Here is an 18,171-nt window from a genome sequence, read left to right on the forward strand (position 1 = left end):
GAGTCAAAAAATTTAATGTCTTCGAAAGGAGAGGAAAAAAAACTCCTTAGCTGGTTATTAGACTACACAAGAATTACTCACCTAATAATTCAATAAAAGATCCCCAGAGACAACCAAGTAAGGTACAGGTTAAATAATTTATGGTGTTGCCATATAATGCAACACACTGCAGCCATTTGAAATGATGATGTTGGATGTACATGGAGTAAAACTAGCAGGTTACAGAAAACGTGTATCACCTCATTTTTTGAATGGAAGGCATTTTTGAATGGGCTAATGGCTTTAATTCCTGTTTTAAAAGGAAGGCATTTATATGTATATAAAAAAAGAATGCAGTGCACCAAATATAAACAATAGTTATCTGTAGGAAATGAGCTCATGCATGATTTTCCCCTGGCTTTTTGGTTACCTGTATTTTAGACTTTCTTTCTTCAACGAGCATATATTACTTATGTAATAATGAAAAACTTTCTTTTCAAAAAGGAACTATTGTAATTAATTTCTTTTTAATAAATTTATTTATTTATTTATTTTTGGCTGCGTTGGGTCTTCGTTGCTGCACTCGGGCTTTCTCCAGTTGCAGCGAGCGGGGGCTACTCTTCGTTGCGGTGCACGGGCTTCTTATTGCGGTGGCTTCTCGTTGCGGAGCACGGGCTCTAGGCACACGGGCTTCAGTAGTTGTGGCACGTGGGCTCAGTACTTGTGGCTCACGGGCTCTAGAGCACGGGCTCAGTAGTTGTGGCGCACGGGCTTAGTTGCTCCATGGCATGTGGGATCTTCCCAGACCAGGGATCGAACCCGTGTCCCCTGCATTGGCAGGAGGATTCTTAAATTTATTTATTTATTTATGGCTGTGTTGGGTCTTCGTTTCTGTGCGAGGGCTTTCTCTAGTTGTGGCAAGCGGGGGGCCACTCTTCATCGCAGTGCGCGGGCCTCTCACTATCGCGGCTTCTGTTGTTGTGGAGCACAGGCTCCAAACGCGCAGGCTCAGTAGTTGTGGCTCACAGGCCCAGTTGCTCCGCGGCATGTGGGATCTTCCCAGACCAGGGCTCGAACCCGTGTCCCCTGCATTAGCAGGCAGATTCTCAACCACTGCGCCACCAGGGAAGCCCAGCAGGAGGATTCTTAACCACTGCGCCACCAGGGAAGCCCTGTAGCTCATTTTTATTTTGACTTCTATATTTTATTTAATTCACCAGTGGCCTCCCAGTGGCTTACATGATTAATGCCTACCCCTGTGGATAAAACTAGTGCATCAAAGTGTACACAAAAACAATGGTCATTTTGCAGTGGTGGGCTAGGAGCATTGTTCCTTGCCTTACTTTCTCCTTTTCCATATTTACCAAAAATTTTATATGCACGCATATTATTTTTACAATGGAAAACTGTAAGGCAGAGACTTGAGATCTTGTTTCTTGGGAAGAGGCCCACATAGGCTGATGTGTAGCAATTACCAGTGAAGGTTGATCCTGTTAATTCTGCAGTGTGAAGGGCATTCAGCAGGGGTCTGCCGTCACTACTGGGTGCTCTGGAGGTTCCGTGAACTCTCACATGAATGTCAAATTGGCCAGGGTCTCAGGTTCAGTGTTTTGTGGAGAGCAAAGACAGGGAGCTGGGGAATCCAGCATATTTTAAAAAGTCATTAAAATGGTATGCCTAGTGTTACGATTACCCACTTAAGTTTTGTCAGGGGCCATCCTTCTGGATCGTAGATCCAGAGTAGTGGGTGGTGGAACCATGTGCTGGGGGCCTCGGGTAGTGTTTCCACAGTACTTAGCTGTGTGGTATCTGCGTGTATCTCAGCAGCGTTTACTGAGGTGAGTGATGGCCCTGTAGGAGAGCACCGGCTGTCTCAGTTACTTCTGCCACATGCTGCCAGGATGTCCTTGTGGCCTTAATCAGAAGGCTGTTTTGGGGAGCTGCTTTGGTACAGGTGGCCGTTGATTTAAGAAAGTCTTGAGCAGAAGCAGGAGACCTCCCTTTCTACCCACTTTGTATGGTGAGTCGAGAGGGTAAGTCCTTTTGATGGTTATGTAAAGGGTCTCTCATTTCGTCTATTCCTAAGCCTCAGCCCAAATGAGTGGATCCAGCCCCAGGTTCACTTGAAGACGGAGGTCTGGACTGAGATTCAGTTGAATCCACTGTCAAGAGGACTGATACCTTAAGCTTAATTTAAAGCCAAAGAGCCTTGAGAAACCAGAAGGAATCTAGGATCCTGTACAACCATGTTTTGACCTAGTCTTTGGTTCAGAACCTTTGTTACTCATCAGGAGTGTTTCCTGGAATCCTGAGAACTGAGAAAGCTGGTTTTTCAAGTTTCCTTCCTACTGTTTTCATCCTTACAAGGAGCGGTCTTCTCCTCATCCTCTCTTTCCTTTCTTCATCATCTTTGTCTCTTTCTCCTGCACTTATACAGTAGGAATCATCTCGTAATCCTTCTCCACACTCTTGCCTCCCCGAGGAAGTAAAGACACATCCCCCATGGGTTTATCTTCATTTTCTCTGGGCAGGGGAGGGGAAAAGAGCAGTGGGTGAACGGTTTAACCCAGATAGTCAGATAGTCAGTGGATGGAACCCTGTTCCCAGTGAGGACTGTGGAGGCCACTTCCGCACATCCTTGCCACCAAGCGGTTCCAACTTCAGTGAGACACAGAGCTATCCGCACACAGTGAGAGCACAGATGTGTATCAAGATGAATAAGCAGGTGGTCACAGTTTGATTGATAGAAGGCTTTGCCAGTTGAGTGGCACGAAGGAAGAAAGAGAGCATCCTTTTAAAAGGGATAAAGCAGGGACTTCCCTGGAGGCGCAGTGGTTAAAAATCCATCTGCCAGTGCAGGGGACACAGGTTCGAGCCCTGGTCTGGGAAGATCCCACATGCCGCGGAGCAGCTAAGCCCGTGCGCCACAACTACTGAAGCCCGTGTGCCTAGAGCCCGTGCTCTGCAACAAGAGAAGCCACCGCAGTGAGAAGCCCGCACACCGCAACGAAGAGTAGCCCCTGCTCGCCACAACTAGAGAAAGCCCACACGCAGCAACGAAGATCCAACACAGCCAAAAATAAATAAATAAATTTATAAAAAATAAAAAAAAAAAAATAAAAGGGATAAAGCAGATAAAAGTACTTCGTGAAACTATAAGCTACCTTAGAAAAGGCAGGAAACTGGTGGTTGTCGAGGGAAAGGGTGGCTTTTGTAAGAGCAAGAGGAGAATGAATCTTGGCTTAAAAATTTGGACTGAGTTTATTTCCTTCCTTTTTGTTTTTTTGTTTGTTCATTCCCTTTTTGTTTTGTTTTTGCCTTTACTCTGAATATTAAAAGCAAAAATGAGAGGGTACGGATGTACTCAACTCAGCGGGGTGGTTGGGAGTTATAAATGAGCTCATCTACTACCATAAAGGTTTAAAAAAAAAAAAAAAAGAGGGATTGCTTTAAACTTGACCTGAAATTAAAGTGGCGGCCGGAGTGGCAAGAGAGGCTCGCTGAGTTGTTCTGTCACTCTGTGCCTCAGCCTGCTGTGCAGACTTGAGGATCCCTGGGGACCCGGCAGGCAGTGCGTCCAGCCTCACACCTCGTCTGTCAGGCCTGATTTTTGCCATCTCTACTTTTGTTTACATTCGTTTGATTTTTCCTTGATCTTTAAGTCATAGTGTCTTCAGGCTCTGTAGGCCTTGTCAGTAACAATTAAGGAAATTCAGAATTTTTACTTAAAGAAAAATGACGACGCCTAATCCAGAAGAGACTTCTTTGGTCAGGTATAAAAGCTTGACCTTATCATACTAACTATTAAGCATTAGAAGGATGTGGTTTTTTTTTTTTTTAATTTATTTATTTATTTTTATTTATTTATGGCTGTGTTGGGTCTTCGTTTCTGTGCGAGGGCTTTCTCCAGTTGTGGCAAGCGGGGGCCACTCCTCATCGCGGTGCGCGGGCCTCTCACTATCGTGGCCCCCCCCTGTTGCGGAGCACAGGCTCCAGACGCGCAGGCTCCAGACGCGCAGGCTCCAGACGCGCAGGCTCAGTAGTTGTGGCTCACGGGCCCAATTGCTCCGCGGCATGTGGGATCCTCCCAGACCAGGGCACGAACCCGTGTCCCCTGCATTGGCAGGCAGACTCTCAACCACTGCGCCACCAGGGAAGCCCAAGGATGTGGTTTTTTAAGTTTAGTTTGTATTGTGTTCTGAGAAGAAATGACCCCCAGTAGGCAGTAGTATAATAAGAAAGATTTTGTTTTCTGTCCCCTTATTAAATATTAAGTACTGAACTTTTAAGAACCCAAGTGATCAAATTGGATCCAGCTGTGTAAGAGCAGTACCGGTGTAGAGGTATCTTTTCTTAAAAGGCAAATCCAGTCACTTAAAAATTTATGTACAGTAAAATTCACTTTTTCTGGTGTACAGTGGTATGAGGTTTTACACATGCTCAGGTTTTTATGGCCACCAGCACAGCCAGGATACATAATAATTCCAACTCTTGTGCAGCTCCTTTAAATTCAGACCTTCCCTCCACCCCTTGCTCTCTGAACTGTGAAAGTAGTCTCTAAGCCCCAAACGTCATGGTAGAGGGTGAAAATCTAACTAGCTAAGGGGACTTAAGCACAACCTTTGACCGGTAAGTGTCTTATGCTGTCCCAAGGGTGATCCCTAGCAAGCCAGACTGAAGTATATAAAAGGGAGAAATATCTGAGCAGGGACATCAACAGCTGTACCCTGTAGGGAAAGTGGACTTCCACAGAATTAGTCAAGCCAAGTAAACAAACAACCAAATAACAACAACAAACCTCTGGTGGGGAGGGAGTAACCAGTAACCAGAGTTGCTACAATATATTATCTAAAATGTCCATTTTTCAACAGAAAATTATGGGACATGTTAGAGAAACTGGACAGTAGAGACTGCTTTTGGAGGGGCCCAGTTACTGAACTTAGCAGACAAAGACTTCAAAGAAGCTATTATTTTATTTTCTTAGTTCAAAAACTAAAAGAAACCATTCTTAAAGAATTAAAGGAAGGTGTGGGAGCAGTGACTCATCGCATAGATAGAGAGTATTCTTAAAGAGATAGAAATGATAAAAAAAAAAGAACCAAATGTAGATACGACACCAAAAGCAAAAGCAGCAAAAGTAAGGACAGATAAATTGGACTACATCAAAATTAAAAGCTTCTGCACATCGAAAGACGCAATCAATAGAGTGAAAAGCCAACCTACAGAATGGGAGAAAGCATTTGTAAATCATGTATCTGATGAAGGGTTATTATCCAAAATATAAATGTGTAAAAATCTCCTACAACAACAGCAAAAAACAGCTTGGTTCAGAAATGGGCAAAGCGCTTAAATAGACATTTCTCCAAAGAAGATTTCCAAATGGCCAGCAAGCACATGAAAAGATGCTCACCATCACTAATCATTAGAGAAAGGAAAATCAAAATCACAGTGAGACATATCACCTCACACCCATTAGGATGGCTACTATTAGAAAACAAAATAAAATAGAAAATAATGTGTTGGTGAGCACGTGGAGAAATTGGAACCTTTGTGCACTGCTGGTGGGAATGTACAATGGTGCAGCTGCGGTACAAAATAGTACGGCAGTTCCTCAAAAAATTAAAACCAGAATCACCATATGACCCAGCAATCCCACTTCTGGGTGTATACCCGAAAGAATTGAAAGCAGGGACCTGAAGAGGTATTTGTACACCCATTTTAATGCCATTATTCACAATAGCCAAGAGGTAGAAGCAACCCAGAGGTCTATCAGCAGATGAATGGATAAACAAAATGTGGTGTATACATACAATGGACTATTACTCAGCCTAAAAAAACGAAGGAAATTCTGACACATACTACAACATGGGTGAACTTTGAAGACATTATGCTAAGTGAAGTTAAGACAGTCACAAAAAGACAAATACTGTATAATGTCACTCATATGATAGAGTAGTCAAATTCATAGAGACAGAAGGTAAAATGGTGGTTGCCAGGGAGAATGGAAAATTATTGTTTAATGGGTATAGAGTTTCCGTTTGAGATGAAAAGTTCTGTAGATGGATGATTGGGATGTTTGCACAATAATGTGAATGTACTTAATGTCACTGAACTATACACTTAAAAATGGTTAAATGGTAAATTTTATGTTTATTTTAACCACAATTAAAACATTTTTTTAAAGTGGCTATTTTCGAGTTGAAAAGTACAGTAACCAAAATGAAAAACTCATTAGGGGGCTGCACCGTGGATTTGAGTTGTCAGAAGAAGGAATCAGCAAACTTGAAGATAGAGTGACAGAGATTATCTGGTCTGAAGAACTGAAAGAGAGAAGAATGAAGAAAAATGAACAGAACCTCAGAAAAATATAGGCCACTGTTAAGTGTCACAATGGGAATACCAGAAGTAGAAGAGAGAGAAAGTGGCAGAAAAAACACTCAAAGAAGTCATGGCTGACAACTTCCCCAAGCTGATGAAAAACATTAACCTACACACCCAGAATGCTTAACAAACGCCAACGAGGATAAACACAAAGAGATCCACACCCAGACATATTATAGTCAAAATTTTGAAAGTGAGAAAATCGGAAAGCAGCAAGGGAGAAGTGACTTGTGGAGTATGAGGGAAGCCCACCAAGACTACAGCTGACGTCTCATCAGGAACAGTGGAGGCCCACAGGCAGTGAGAAGACGTGTGAAAGTGCTGAGAGAGTCCTGCATCCTGCAGAGCTGTCTTTCGAAATAAAAGCATTCCCAAGTAAATGAAAACTGAGAGAATCCCCTCCTAGCAGATCTGCCTTACAAGAAATACTAAAAGAAGTTCGTTAGGCTGAAAGGAAGTGACACAAGACAGCAATTTGAATACACACACGAACTCCAGTAAAGGTAATTAAGTAGGTAATGATAAAAGACAGTATAATTACATATCTTTCTTCTCTTAAGTGATTTAAAACATCACTAAAGAGTAGCTTATGGGCTTCCCTGGTGGCACAGTGGTTAAGAATCCGCCTGCTGATCCAGGGTACACGGGTTTGAGCCCTGGTTCGGGAAGATCCCACATGCCGTGGAGCAACGAAGCCCGTGCGCCACAACTACTGAGCCTGCGCTCTAGAGCCCGCAAGCCACAACTACTGAAGCCCACGCGCCTAGAGCCCATGCTCCGCAACAAGAGAATCCACCGCAGTGAGAAGCCCACGCACCACAACAAAAACCCAATGCAGCCAAAAATAAAAAATAAAAATAAATTAAAATTAAAAAAAAAAGAGTAGCTTATATCTGGTTGCTTTCTGGTTATTATAAGATAGCCCTTTATGTTCACATCAAAGCATCCTCCCCAGGTCTAAGTTTTTTGAAGGAAAAACTGAGGCAAAGGGAGCTAGTGACTTGCCCAGGAAAGTTTATCTTAATCATGCATAAGGAATGAAGTGCCAGGAGTACTTTCAGAATTGGGAAATAATTTTCAAAGAAATCTTATAAACTGTGTTATCGCTCTTATATTTTTTAACTTCTGTCTCCGTGGTCCTTTGAAGGTGATATCAAGTAAATGCTTATGGTTTCTTAATTTAGTAACAAGACTTTAATTTCATAGTCTCAGAGATATGAAGAACTGCTAAATTTTCACCTGACTTACAAACCAGATGAACAATTTATGGACTTATTGCCTTGTTTAGGCTACTTACACTGCTCTTTTGCACTTACTGGTGGAACTGAATCAAGTTTGCAGCCTTCTGATGAGGCACTTCAGAGCCTTGAACAGACTTTGCTACATCCCAAAAAGTCCGACTAAATCATTTTAATAGTTATCTGTCCTCTCTTGCTTCTGCTGCCTAAGAACTATTGCTTAAGAACCTCTGGAATGAGAACAAGAAATATGGGGCTATAAGTTGAGCATGGAAAATACTTAAGATAATAATCTTCATCTATCAACTCTTCTACTTATACTAGTGTTCCATTAATAGAAATAATATGTAGTGGTATCAGGAATCAATGTTTTTGTGTCATTCATATTTTTATTGAGCTTCCATTATACTTGGAACAGAATTAGCAAATAAATATGTAAGAACCAAGATATCTATTTATATACATAGTTCCATTTTAAACTGTGGCTGAAGGGAAAGTATTTCCCTAATATAGTTCCTGGAACTTAGCCAAGGAGCCCAACACTTCAGGGCACAGAACTGGAACAAGTGATCCTAGGTTTGCCAGTTGATAGAAGGGATGTTAAGTGATTTGCTCATGAAAATCCATCTATTTTTGGTTAGGAGTGAAGGAAAAAATTTACCTAGAATATTTGGAGGGAATCTGTCTATAGTGCCTACAGAAAGGGAAAAACGTTCAGAAGCCACTTCTGTCTTGGAGTGGGAGAAAATGTGTAAAGCTCAGCTGTTCTAGTCCCTGGCTTTCAAGCAGCATTGCACCTAAAACACTCCGCAAGATGGTAATAATCTATTTTTCAAATCTTTTTCAAATCTTCACTGCAAGTAGTTCCACATTTCCAGTGGGAGCTTATTGCAGTGTGTGGCAACCCATTCAGTTACAAAGTTTTTTCCTCCTGAGTGTAGTTTTTCTTATTACAATGAAAGACTTTTTTTTTTTTAATTGCAGTATAATTGCTTTACAGTGTTGCGTTAGTTTCTGCTATATAACAAAGTGAATCAGCTCTATGTATACCTATATCCTCTCCTTCTTGGACCTCCCTCCCACCCCCTAGCCCCCATCCCACCCCTCTAGGTCGTCACAGAGCACTGAGCTGAGCTCCCTGTGCTATACAGCAGATTCCCACTAGCTAGCTATTTTACTTACACATGGTAGTGTATTTATGTCAAACCTAATCTCCCAATTCGTCCCACCCTCCCCTTCCCTCTCTGTGTTCACATGTCCATTCTCTATGTCTACGTCTCTATTCCTGCCCTGCAAATAGGTTCGTCTGTACCATTTTTCTAGGTTCCACACGTATGTGTTAATGTACGATACTTGCTTTTCTCTTTCTGGCTTACTTCACTCTGTATGACAGACTCTAAGGTCCATCCACGTGTCTACAAATGACCCAGTTTCGTTCCTTTTTATGGCTGAGTAATATTCCATTGTATGTACGTGCCACATCTTGTCTATCCATTCGCCTGTCGTTGGAAAGAGTGTTTGCTGTATCTCCAACTGGGTAAAGAGTGGCTGATAATGTATTTCCTTTTGGTAACCTTTTCATGGAATCACTGAATTATCCGTTTAAAATGGAAACAATAGGTAGGGGCTTTGTTGCTCTAACCCCCCACTCAGTCATTCAGGTCCCATTTGAACACCTCCAGGAAACTAGCACTTATGCCTCCTGAGGCCGTCTTTCCATTTTTAAGAAATATTTTTCATGTAAGTCATGTAGGACCTCCTAAATCTTCCCTTCTTCAGGCCAAATCATCCTAACTCCTTTAACTTTTAATTCATTTGAATTAATTTTGCTTTTATTTCTTCATCCTTTGAAAAATATTTTTACTTCCTAGGTTTAGACAGTGCCTTCCCAGGGAGCAAAAGGCTGTGTGGAAAACATCTGAATAACACACAAGCTTTATGAGCCAACAAGAAATTTAAATGTCAGAATGACAAAAATGCAGGAGGGAGAGTGAATATATCTGGAATGGGGCCTGGTACAGAAGGGCTGAGCCCACAGGCTCTGCAGTGGAAACTGTACCTAGAGGATCAAAATAAGTTTGTTCATGTTCCATAAATTCATGAAGGCCGTTGACTGCACTGCTCAGGAGAGGGTCAGAAATTTCCACTCCCTCTCCCCGCAGGACAATCCTGTGGTTCATAGTTCCAGGCTAAATCGCCTCTTCCCGGCCCTCTGGTCTCTGGATGATGTAAAATAACGGAGCTGGACAGCACTTGAGACATCAGCTGACCCTGAAAACGTTCCAGGGTGCAGGCTCTGCAGCCTTCTTGGTAACCCGCTCTCTTTTTTTTTTTTTTTTTTTAATTTATTTATTTATTTTTGGGGCTGTGTTGGGTCTTAGTTTCTGTGCGGGGGCTTTCTCCAGTTGCGGAGAGCGGGGGCCATTCTTCATCGCGGTGCGCGGGCCTCTCACTGCTGCGGCCTCTCCGGTTGCGGAGCACAGCCTCCAGACGCGCAGGCTCAGTAGTTGTGGCTCACGGGCCTAGTTGCTCCGTGGCATGTGGGATCTTCCCAGACCAGGGCTCGAACCCGTGTGCGCTGTATTGGCAGGCAGATTCTTAACCACTGCGCCACCAGGGAAGCCCCAACCCGCTCTCTTTATCACCCTCTGCTCTTTCCCCATGGTCTCTGCCTCCCCACCCCTGGCTGTGGCCAGGACCTCAAGGTGTCCCAACCCCTGGGGTCAGGAGTAGGGTCATTAAGAAAGCCCGATGCATGTCAGCCAGGGGCATCACTTCCGCTGCCTTCGCACGGGTTTCGTTTGAGCGCCGCCTACGTAGTAAGTGGATAATCACAAGCTGTACTCTCAGTTAGGACAGTCACATCTTCAGAAGGACCAAAACTGGAATAGATAACTTCTAAAAGTCCCTTCAGATCCAATGTTTTATGATTCTCTAATTCTGTGAACCAACATAGGCTAAAAGAGTTCATCCTAGGTTGTTTCTTGTAAACATTAACCTCAACTACTGTGAAGTACTTGGACCAGCAGGAAATTTTCTTATTCTTTGGGTGAAGTTCAGTCCTGATGGCCAAAGCCTCCAGAGGAGCATGAGAAGTCTGAAGAAAGAATCCAGAGAAAGAGCAAGTGTGACCGAGGAGGGACCTTTAGACTCCTGCACATCGAGGCCCCAAACCATGCAGAGACCTATCCACCGAGGGCTCAGACACCACAACGAAGGGACAGCCTTGAAAGTGAAAAACAAAGATAAGATAAATGAAGAGAACAGAAGACGTATTCTGCATCTTAAGTTGTGGGTGGTAAGGAAGAAAGAATTGTCTGAGAGGCCTAGGCTGAAAACAGACAGATTCATATGAAATTCATTTTCTTTACTAGGAAAAACTAAGCATGTTTTGGTTGTACATGCCTAACTTTAAAAAAAAAGTACTTTTCTTTGTAGTGTTTGAAGGTTTTTTTTTTATTGATAAAAGTAGTAATGGCTCATTGTAGACAATTTTCATAATATCAAAAAATGTAAAGAACACCTAGAGAGAGTCGCTCTTATTGGGCGTGTTTCTTTAGTCCCTTAGCCCCCGGTGCATTCTTAAACACGGTTGAAATATGGCCCAGGCCATTTTGTGTACTGATTTTTCACTTAGCATTTTTACTATGTTCCAATGTCATGTAAAACTCTCAAGTTACACCATTTTAGTGACTACATAATATTTCGTCTTTAGAAGTCACCCGTGTTTCCGCAGCCATTCTCCTGTCTGGGGACAGTTAGGTGGTTTCCTCTTTTTCATGATCATTATAAATGACCCTGTTAATAAACATCTTTGTACACGAGTATTTATTCACATTTTAAATTATTTACTTGTTTTCTTGAACTTTTGAGACTGATGTCATAAGGTACACCATTCCCTACCTGAGTCCTCCTCATTCAAGGTAGAGGACTGGGATGGCCCAGCCTGGCAAGTGTACAAGCACCGTTCCTTGTATGAAAATAAACACCGTTGCTCGGAACTGTGTAAATCATTTCTGACTGTACTTTTGGGAGATGACATTACTGGACTGATTTTCGAGTTTGGTATTGGAATTGCAAACAAGGTGACACTTTTATTATCTCATGCTCTCATCTACTGTAACTGACCTCCTGGAAGCTTTGGTACATGAGATGTCTGCAAGTTCAGATTTAAAGCACCTGTAGTCTGTGGCCCTCCACAGAAGTGATTTTCAGCTGAAATGCTTAGATTTGCCCTAACCTTGAATGCTCTTGAAGGGTACCTCTTTTTGGGTCCTGCGGAACTGATGGAGACTTACCTCCACGGGAAGGCCGGCTGTTCTTTTCTCTGTGGAGGCACTAAGTGCCCGTCTTGAAGGGCGGTCAGCAGGCTCTCCCAGCAGCAGGCCTTCCTCTCTCGTCTCTGGCCTCGGAACAGCTGCGTCTGAATCCCTTTCTGTGGGCTTTCCCTGTGCAGTGCAGCCTCCTTCTCTGATCTGGTGTGCTCTTTGCTTCTCCACACCATTGTTTGGAGCAAGGGTGACAGCCTGCCCCTGACCCCTGGCTCCCTTGGTTGCACTGGCCGGTTTTACTGTGTCTGAGTGGAATGTTCCTTCTTTCCTCAGGTAAGGGAGTGGCTCTTTCTTTCTGTTTTTAACTATTTAACTTTTATACTTTATCCTAAGGGACTTGGGGGTTGGGGGGACAGTGTGGCAGTACAGGAAGGGAAAATATCCAAGATGACCCTGTTGTTTTCCTTCTTTTTTTCCTCAGCTCTGTTGAGATATAATTGACAAATAAAATGGTAAGACCCGCGTCGCAGCCGAAAGACGCAGGGCCACGGGCCCCAATTAGGCGGGCCCCTCCGTGCCGCGCTCACCTCGGCGCCGGCCTCATCGCCCTCCGCGCCGGGGGGCTGCCGTTCCAACCGGCAGGCGGCCCCGTGGGGGCGGGGCTCGAGGACGTCAGTGCACTCGCCGTGCGTCCGCACGCAGCCCCGCGTCCCATGGGGACCCGACCTGAGGAGCAGGGCAGCCGGAAAGGTAGGAGTGTGGAGAATTTGGGGTTTCCAAAAAGCGTTTGCTGACTGATCCAAGCAAAAGTGAGACATGGTTGTATCAACGCATTTTTTTTTTTAATATGTAATTGCGGGGGAGCGGGCGGCGGCGGCGGGCGCTGCGCCGGGAGGGGGCTGCGGCCCGGCGGGGGCGCCCGGCCGCGCGCCCCCGGCCCGCCGTATTCCCGGGGAAAGTTTGTGGGGAGTTGCTGTGGGGGTGAAGCGCCTGCCCTTCCAGGAGGAGCCGCCGCCGCCACTGCCGCCGGCGCGGCGGAGCCGTGGCTGGTGGCGCTGTGGTGCCGCCGGCTCGGAGGAGGGTCAGAGCGGCCGGCGGCGGCGGCGGCGGCGGCGGCGGCGGCGCGGCCCGGCTCCGGCCAGGCGGGCGGGTGGCCGGGCGGGCGTCCGCGCTCCCCGGCCGGCCCGGGCCCCGGCCGCGGCCCCAGGCTGTCAGCGGGCGGGGACCGCGCCGCCGCTCCCCCGCCAGGCGTGGGGCGCCCAGCGCGGACCCCGGAGTTTGTTTACGTCCGGGCGGGTGCCCGGGGGCCACCCGCAGACCCCGCAGCCGCCCCGCTCTTTTGTGTGCGTGCAGGAGCGGCGCGGTACCGGCCCCTCCGCGGCCGGGGACCCAGGTAGGGGCGCTTGGGGAAACTTGTTGGGGGCGGCGGCCGCCGCGCACGCGGAGCCCCGGTGTCGGGTGTCCCGGGGGCGCGGGTACGGGCGCCGGAGGAGAACTGCAACTTTCCCCGAACGCAGGCCCGGCTCTGCGCCCGGGCGCGCGGTCTGTCCGGGCCGGGGGCGCTTGCTCCCCGGCGCCTGTCCGGACGGCCCTCTCCCCGCGCCCAGGGGCTCCCGCGGACCCCAGTAAACACCCCCCCCCCCGCTTCTCTCTGATCCTCTCCTCCGAGGCCCTGTCCTCCCAGCAGGGTCCGTGGGGGGCAATGGACCGCGCGGCGGGTCCGCTTCGAAATGCCTACTCCGATCGGGTTCTCGAAAGCAAAGCCCCGGGGGCCTCACTGGACTGTGGTGTGCCGGGCCGTGGTCCACGCGCCGAGCCCCGGGCGCCGAGGGGGCATCGTGCTGGGGCTCCATATCCGGCGCCGGAGCCGCAGCCGTGCCCAGGGGGCGCGTTCCTGCCTGCCAACCCCCACCCAGGGGAGCGGCGCGCCCTCGGGGTCCGCCCGGGAGCTGCCAGCTCCGCGCTCGCGGCGCCTGGATGGCCCCGGGACTCTGCCAGGTGGATGTTGTGCGTAGCCAGAGCCAAGTTGAAGTCTCATCAGCGCTTCCTAGAGACTTTTGCCATCCTGATGGTTTTAAAGTGGCACTTCAGCGTTGTGATTTTTCTCTGATCACCGAACTAAAGCCCCCAACAAATGGAAGATGTTAGCATTCTTCATTCCAGAGAAGACCACAGTTTGATAATCTCGAGAAGCTCATCAGGAGACCACCTGGGACCAGATTAAAGGAACCAAGAGAAGCTCATTAGGAGAAGACCCCCTGAGGCCAGATTAAAGGAGTGCAGGCCCTGCACACACCGTAATCTTTATCACCAACCCGCCCTTGAACCATTGCTATAAAACTCCTCACCAAATCCTCCCGGTTTAGGGACACAGTTTTGAGGGGCACGAGCCCGCTGTGTGCCCCTTTGCCTGGCAGAGCAATAAAGCTATTCTTTTCTACTTCACCCAGAAAAAAAAATAATAATAATAATATTTAATTGCAGTGGTTGATTTTTTTATTAATTAATTTTTTAAAATTTAATGTTATATATTTATAAATTTATATTTATATATATTTATATATAAATATATATGTTATATATTTATATTTAATTAATTTTATATAATTTAATTTTAATTAATTAATTAATTTTTGGCTGTGTTGGGTCTTCATCTCTGTGTGAGGGCTTTCTCTTGTTGTGGCAAGTGGGGGGCCACTCTTCATCGCGCTGCGCGAGTCTCTCACCGTCCCGGCCTCTCTTGTTGCGGAGCACAGGCTCCAGACTCAACGCATTTTAAAAGTAGTAAACCTCCCGATAAGTGTCTGTGCTCGCCCTGCCCAGGAGAGAGCGTGCCCTCCGTGAGGGACACGTGAAAGGCTGAGTGAACGTCTGCCTGTGGTCTGTTACCTGGTGCACGGGTGTGTGAATTTCTGCGGAGAGCTCTCAATTTCTGTAGTTTCTGCTGACTTGACAGGGTGGTTGGCAAATGGTGAAGTGTTCCATGCATTCAGGACATGATCGTGGTTACTAATAATCACTTTGTTCTCTCTGTGCATGTCTGTGTCCTAATATTTTCTTTTTATAAGGACCCCAGTCATATTGGACCTAGAGCCCGCTCATTTGACCTCAGTTACCTATTTAAGGGCCTTATCTCCAAATACAGTCATATTACGAGGTATTGAGGGTTAAGACTTCCACATATTAACTTGAGCAGGACACAATTCAGCTGATAATAGAAGGTAAGAGTAATTTAAGCAAGTAAGTAACTATTTTTTAAAGTGAGTTGCTTAAAGATATGAATTGACTCAAGAAGAACAAGAAGAAATTACATAACACTGTACGTTATACAAAGGTATTAAATTAATCATCGTAACATCCTGTGAGATCCGCATGAAATCAGACTAAACAAGATTAAGCAACTTATCCAGAGTTGTATAGTTAGTACTTCCCAGAATTTAAACCAGGTATTTTCCCAGTTCCATTCTACATTATATTTTCATTTCATTATTTGAAATGAATTTTGAGTCTTCATTTTGCTTAGTTTCTGAAGTTCTATGGGGATAGAATGGAGTTGGATATTTTCAGTGACATTCACACATGGGGAAGGAAATTGAGTACAGAAGCTTCCGCGATGTTTCCATGGAGAACACTAACAACAGAACCAGAAACACCGTTATCCTTTTTGTTCAGTCATCTTTCGTAACACACTACAAGAATTATTATTTTTTTTTTCAAAATACCTGTTCATATTTTTTTCCTATTTTTTTTTTTACTGATTAATCTGTTTCTTTTTCACTCATAACAGTTTTTTTTTAAATGTATTGTAATTATATTCCAGGTATTCAGGAAAACTAGAGCATATTTTTTTTTTCCACACACACACACTGTATTTTATTTTTACAAGAGATAAATAGACTGACACCAAGCATTGTACATGGATGACCACAACAAAAGCAACAATGATTGCAATTACCAAACATGAAACACACTCATACTATGTCATAATATTGACATTCAGTCCAGTAATCCTCCACTGTAACAGCTCCTTTACTTTGCAGTGAAAATTGATTTGTATATTCTTTGCCTCTGAGTCCTTGTTGGATTTTTTTTTGTAATTCAGACAGAAAGTCACAAAAATTATACTCATCCTCATCAGTTCACTCAGTCCCATGTAATTAAATTTTTATTTTTTTCATCTTGATCTTTTGTTAGCACTTTTATGAGTTCATCAGTTTTTCATTAGAGTTCTGAAAATGCTTATTCATTCAGTTCAGCAGTACACTCAGTTACCAGAAACGTGTACTTGTCAGTCTTTTCCATGAATTTCTTAAAGATGAAACCCTTTTATAGGAACATATTTGCAAAAGCATCAGAGTACACACAGAATTGTCTGTAAATGACAAAAGACTTAAAAATGACCACGGTTAAAAATTTGATGAAAGTTCATAATAATGCAGTTGACAAAAAAATTAGTTATTTCTGAGATATACATTTTAAGGTAATAACTAGGATTATGACTTATAACATTATACCAGAACATATAAGATTTTTAGAAATTTCATGTAATGTCTGAAACATTTATATTAACATATTTCCATACAAATAACCCAATGAAAGTTTAGTATTGTTTTGTTTGTTTGTTTTTTTATACTGCAGGTTCTTATTAGGCATCAATTTTATACACATCAGTGTATACATGTCAATCCCAATCGCCCAATTCAGCACAACACCATCCCCACCCCACCGCAGTTTTCCCCCCTTGGTGTCCATATGTCCGTTCTCTACATCTGTGTCTCAACCTCTGCCCTGCAAACTGGCTCATCTGTACCATTTTTCTAGGTTCCACATACATGCGTTAATATATGATATTTGTTTTTCTCTTTCTGACTTACTTCACTCTGTGTGACAGTCTCTAGATCCATCCACGTCTCAACAAATGACTCAATTTCGTTCCTTTTTATGGCTGAGTAATATTCCATTGTATATATGTACCACAACTTCTTTATCCATTCGTCTGTTGATGGGCATTTAGGTTGCTTCCATGACCTGGCTATTGTAAATAGTGCTGCAATGAACATTCGGGTGCATGTGTCTTTTTGAATTACGGTTTTCTCTGGGTATATGCCCAGTAGTGGGATTGCTGGGTCATATGGTAATTCTATTTTTAGTTTTTTAAGGAACCTCCATATTGTTCTCCATAGTGGCTGTATCAATTTACATTCCCACCAACAGTGCAAGAGGGTTCCCTTTTCTCCACACCCTCTCCAGCATTTGTTGTTTGTAGATTTTCTGATGATGCCCATTCTAACTGGTGTGAGGTGATACCTCATTGTAGTTTTGATTTGCATTTCTCTAATAATTAGTGATGTTGAGCATCTTTTCATGTGCTTCGTGGCCGTCTGTATGTCTTCTTTGGAGAAATGTCTATTTAGGTCTTCTGCCCATTTTTGGATTGGGGTGTTTGTTTCTTTAACATTGAGCTGAATGAGCTGTTTATATATTTTGGAGATTAATCCTTTGTCCGTTGATTTGTTTGCAAATATTTTCTCCCATTCTGAGGGTTGTCTTTTCGTCTTGTTTATGGTTTCCTTTGCTGTGCAAAAGCTTTGAAGTTTCATTAGGTCCCATTTGTTTATTTTTGTTTTTATTTCCATTACTCTAGGAGGTGGATCAAAAAAGATCTTGCTGTGATTTATGTCAAAGAGTGTTCTTCCTATGTTTTCCTCTAAGAGTTTTATAGTGTCCAGTCTTACATTTAGGTCTCGAATCCATTTTGAGTTTATTTTTGTGTGTGGTGTTAGGGAGTATTCTAATTTCATTCTTTTACATGTAGCTGTCCAGTTTTCCCAGCACCACTTATTGAAGAGACTGTCTTTTCTCCATTGTCTATCTTTGCCTCCTTTGTCATAGATTAGTTGACCATAGGTGTGTGGGTTAATCTCTGGGCTTTCTATCTTGTTCCATTGATCTATGTTTCTGTTTTTGTGCCAGTACCATATTGTCTTGATTACTGTAGCTTTGTAGTATAGTCTGAAGTCAGGGAGTCTGATTCCTCCAGCTCCGTTTTTTTCCCTCAAGACTGCTTTGGCTATTCGGGGTCTTTTGTGTCTCCATACAAATTTTAAGATGATTTGTTCTAGTTCCGTAAAAAATGCCATTGGTAATTTGATAGGGATTGCATTGAATCTGTAGATTGCTTTGGGTAGTATAGTCATTTTCACAGTGTTGATTCTTCCAATCCAAGAACATGGTATATCTCTCCATCTGTTGGTATCATCTTTAATTTCTTTCATCAGTGTCTTATAGTTTTCTGCATACAG

At 44.2% G+C, this 18,171-nt stretch overlaps 1 long non-coding RNA gene across 1 annotated transcript in view; it reads left to right on the forward strand.

Moving 5' to 3' along the window:
* Positions 1-9,938: 9,938 nt before the first annotated feature.
* The window catches only part of LOC309621525, a 59,498-nt gene continuing 51,265 nt past the window's right edge, over positions 9,939-18,171 (forward strand). Inside the window, exon 1 of the long non-coding RNA XR_014240068.1 lies at positions 9,939-12,619. This is a non-coding gene — a long non-coding RNA (uncharacterized lncRNA). The remainder of the gene's footprint in view (positions 12,620-18,171) is intronic.

The sequence above is a fragment of the Balaenoptera borealis genome, assembly GCF_965194805.1.
Source record: "Balaenoptera borealis genome assembly, contig: HAP1_SCAFFOLD_581, whole genome shotgun sequence".
NCBI classification, from domain to species: Eukaryota; Metazoa; Chordata; class Mammalia; order Artiodactyla; family Balaenopteridae; genus Balaenoptera; species Balaenoptera borealis.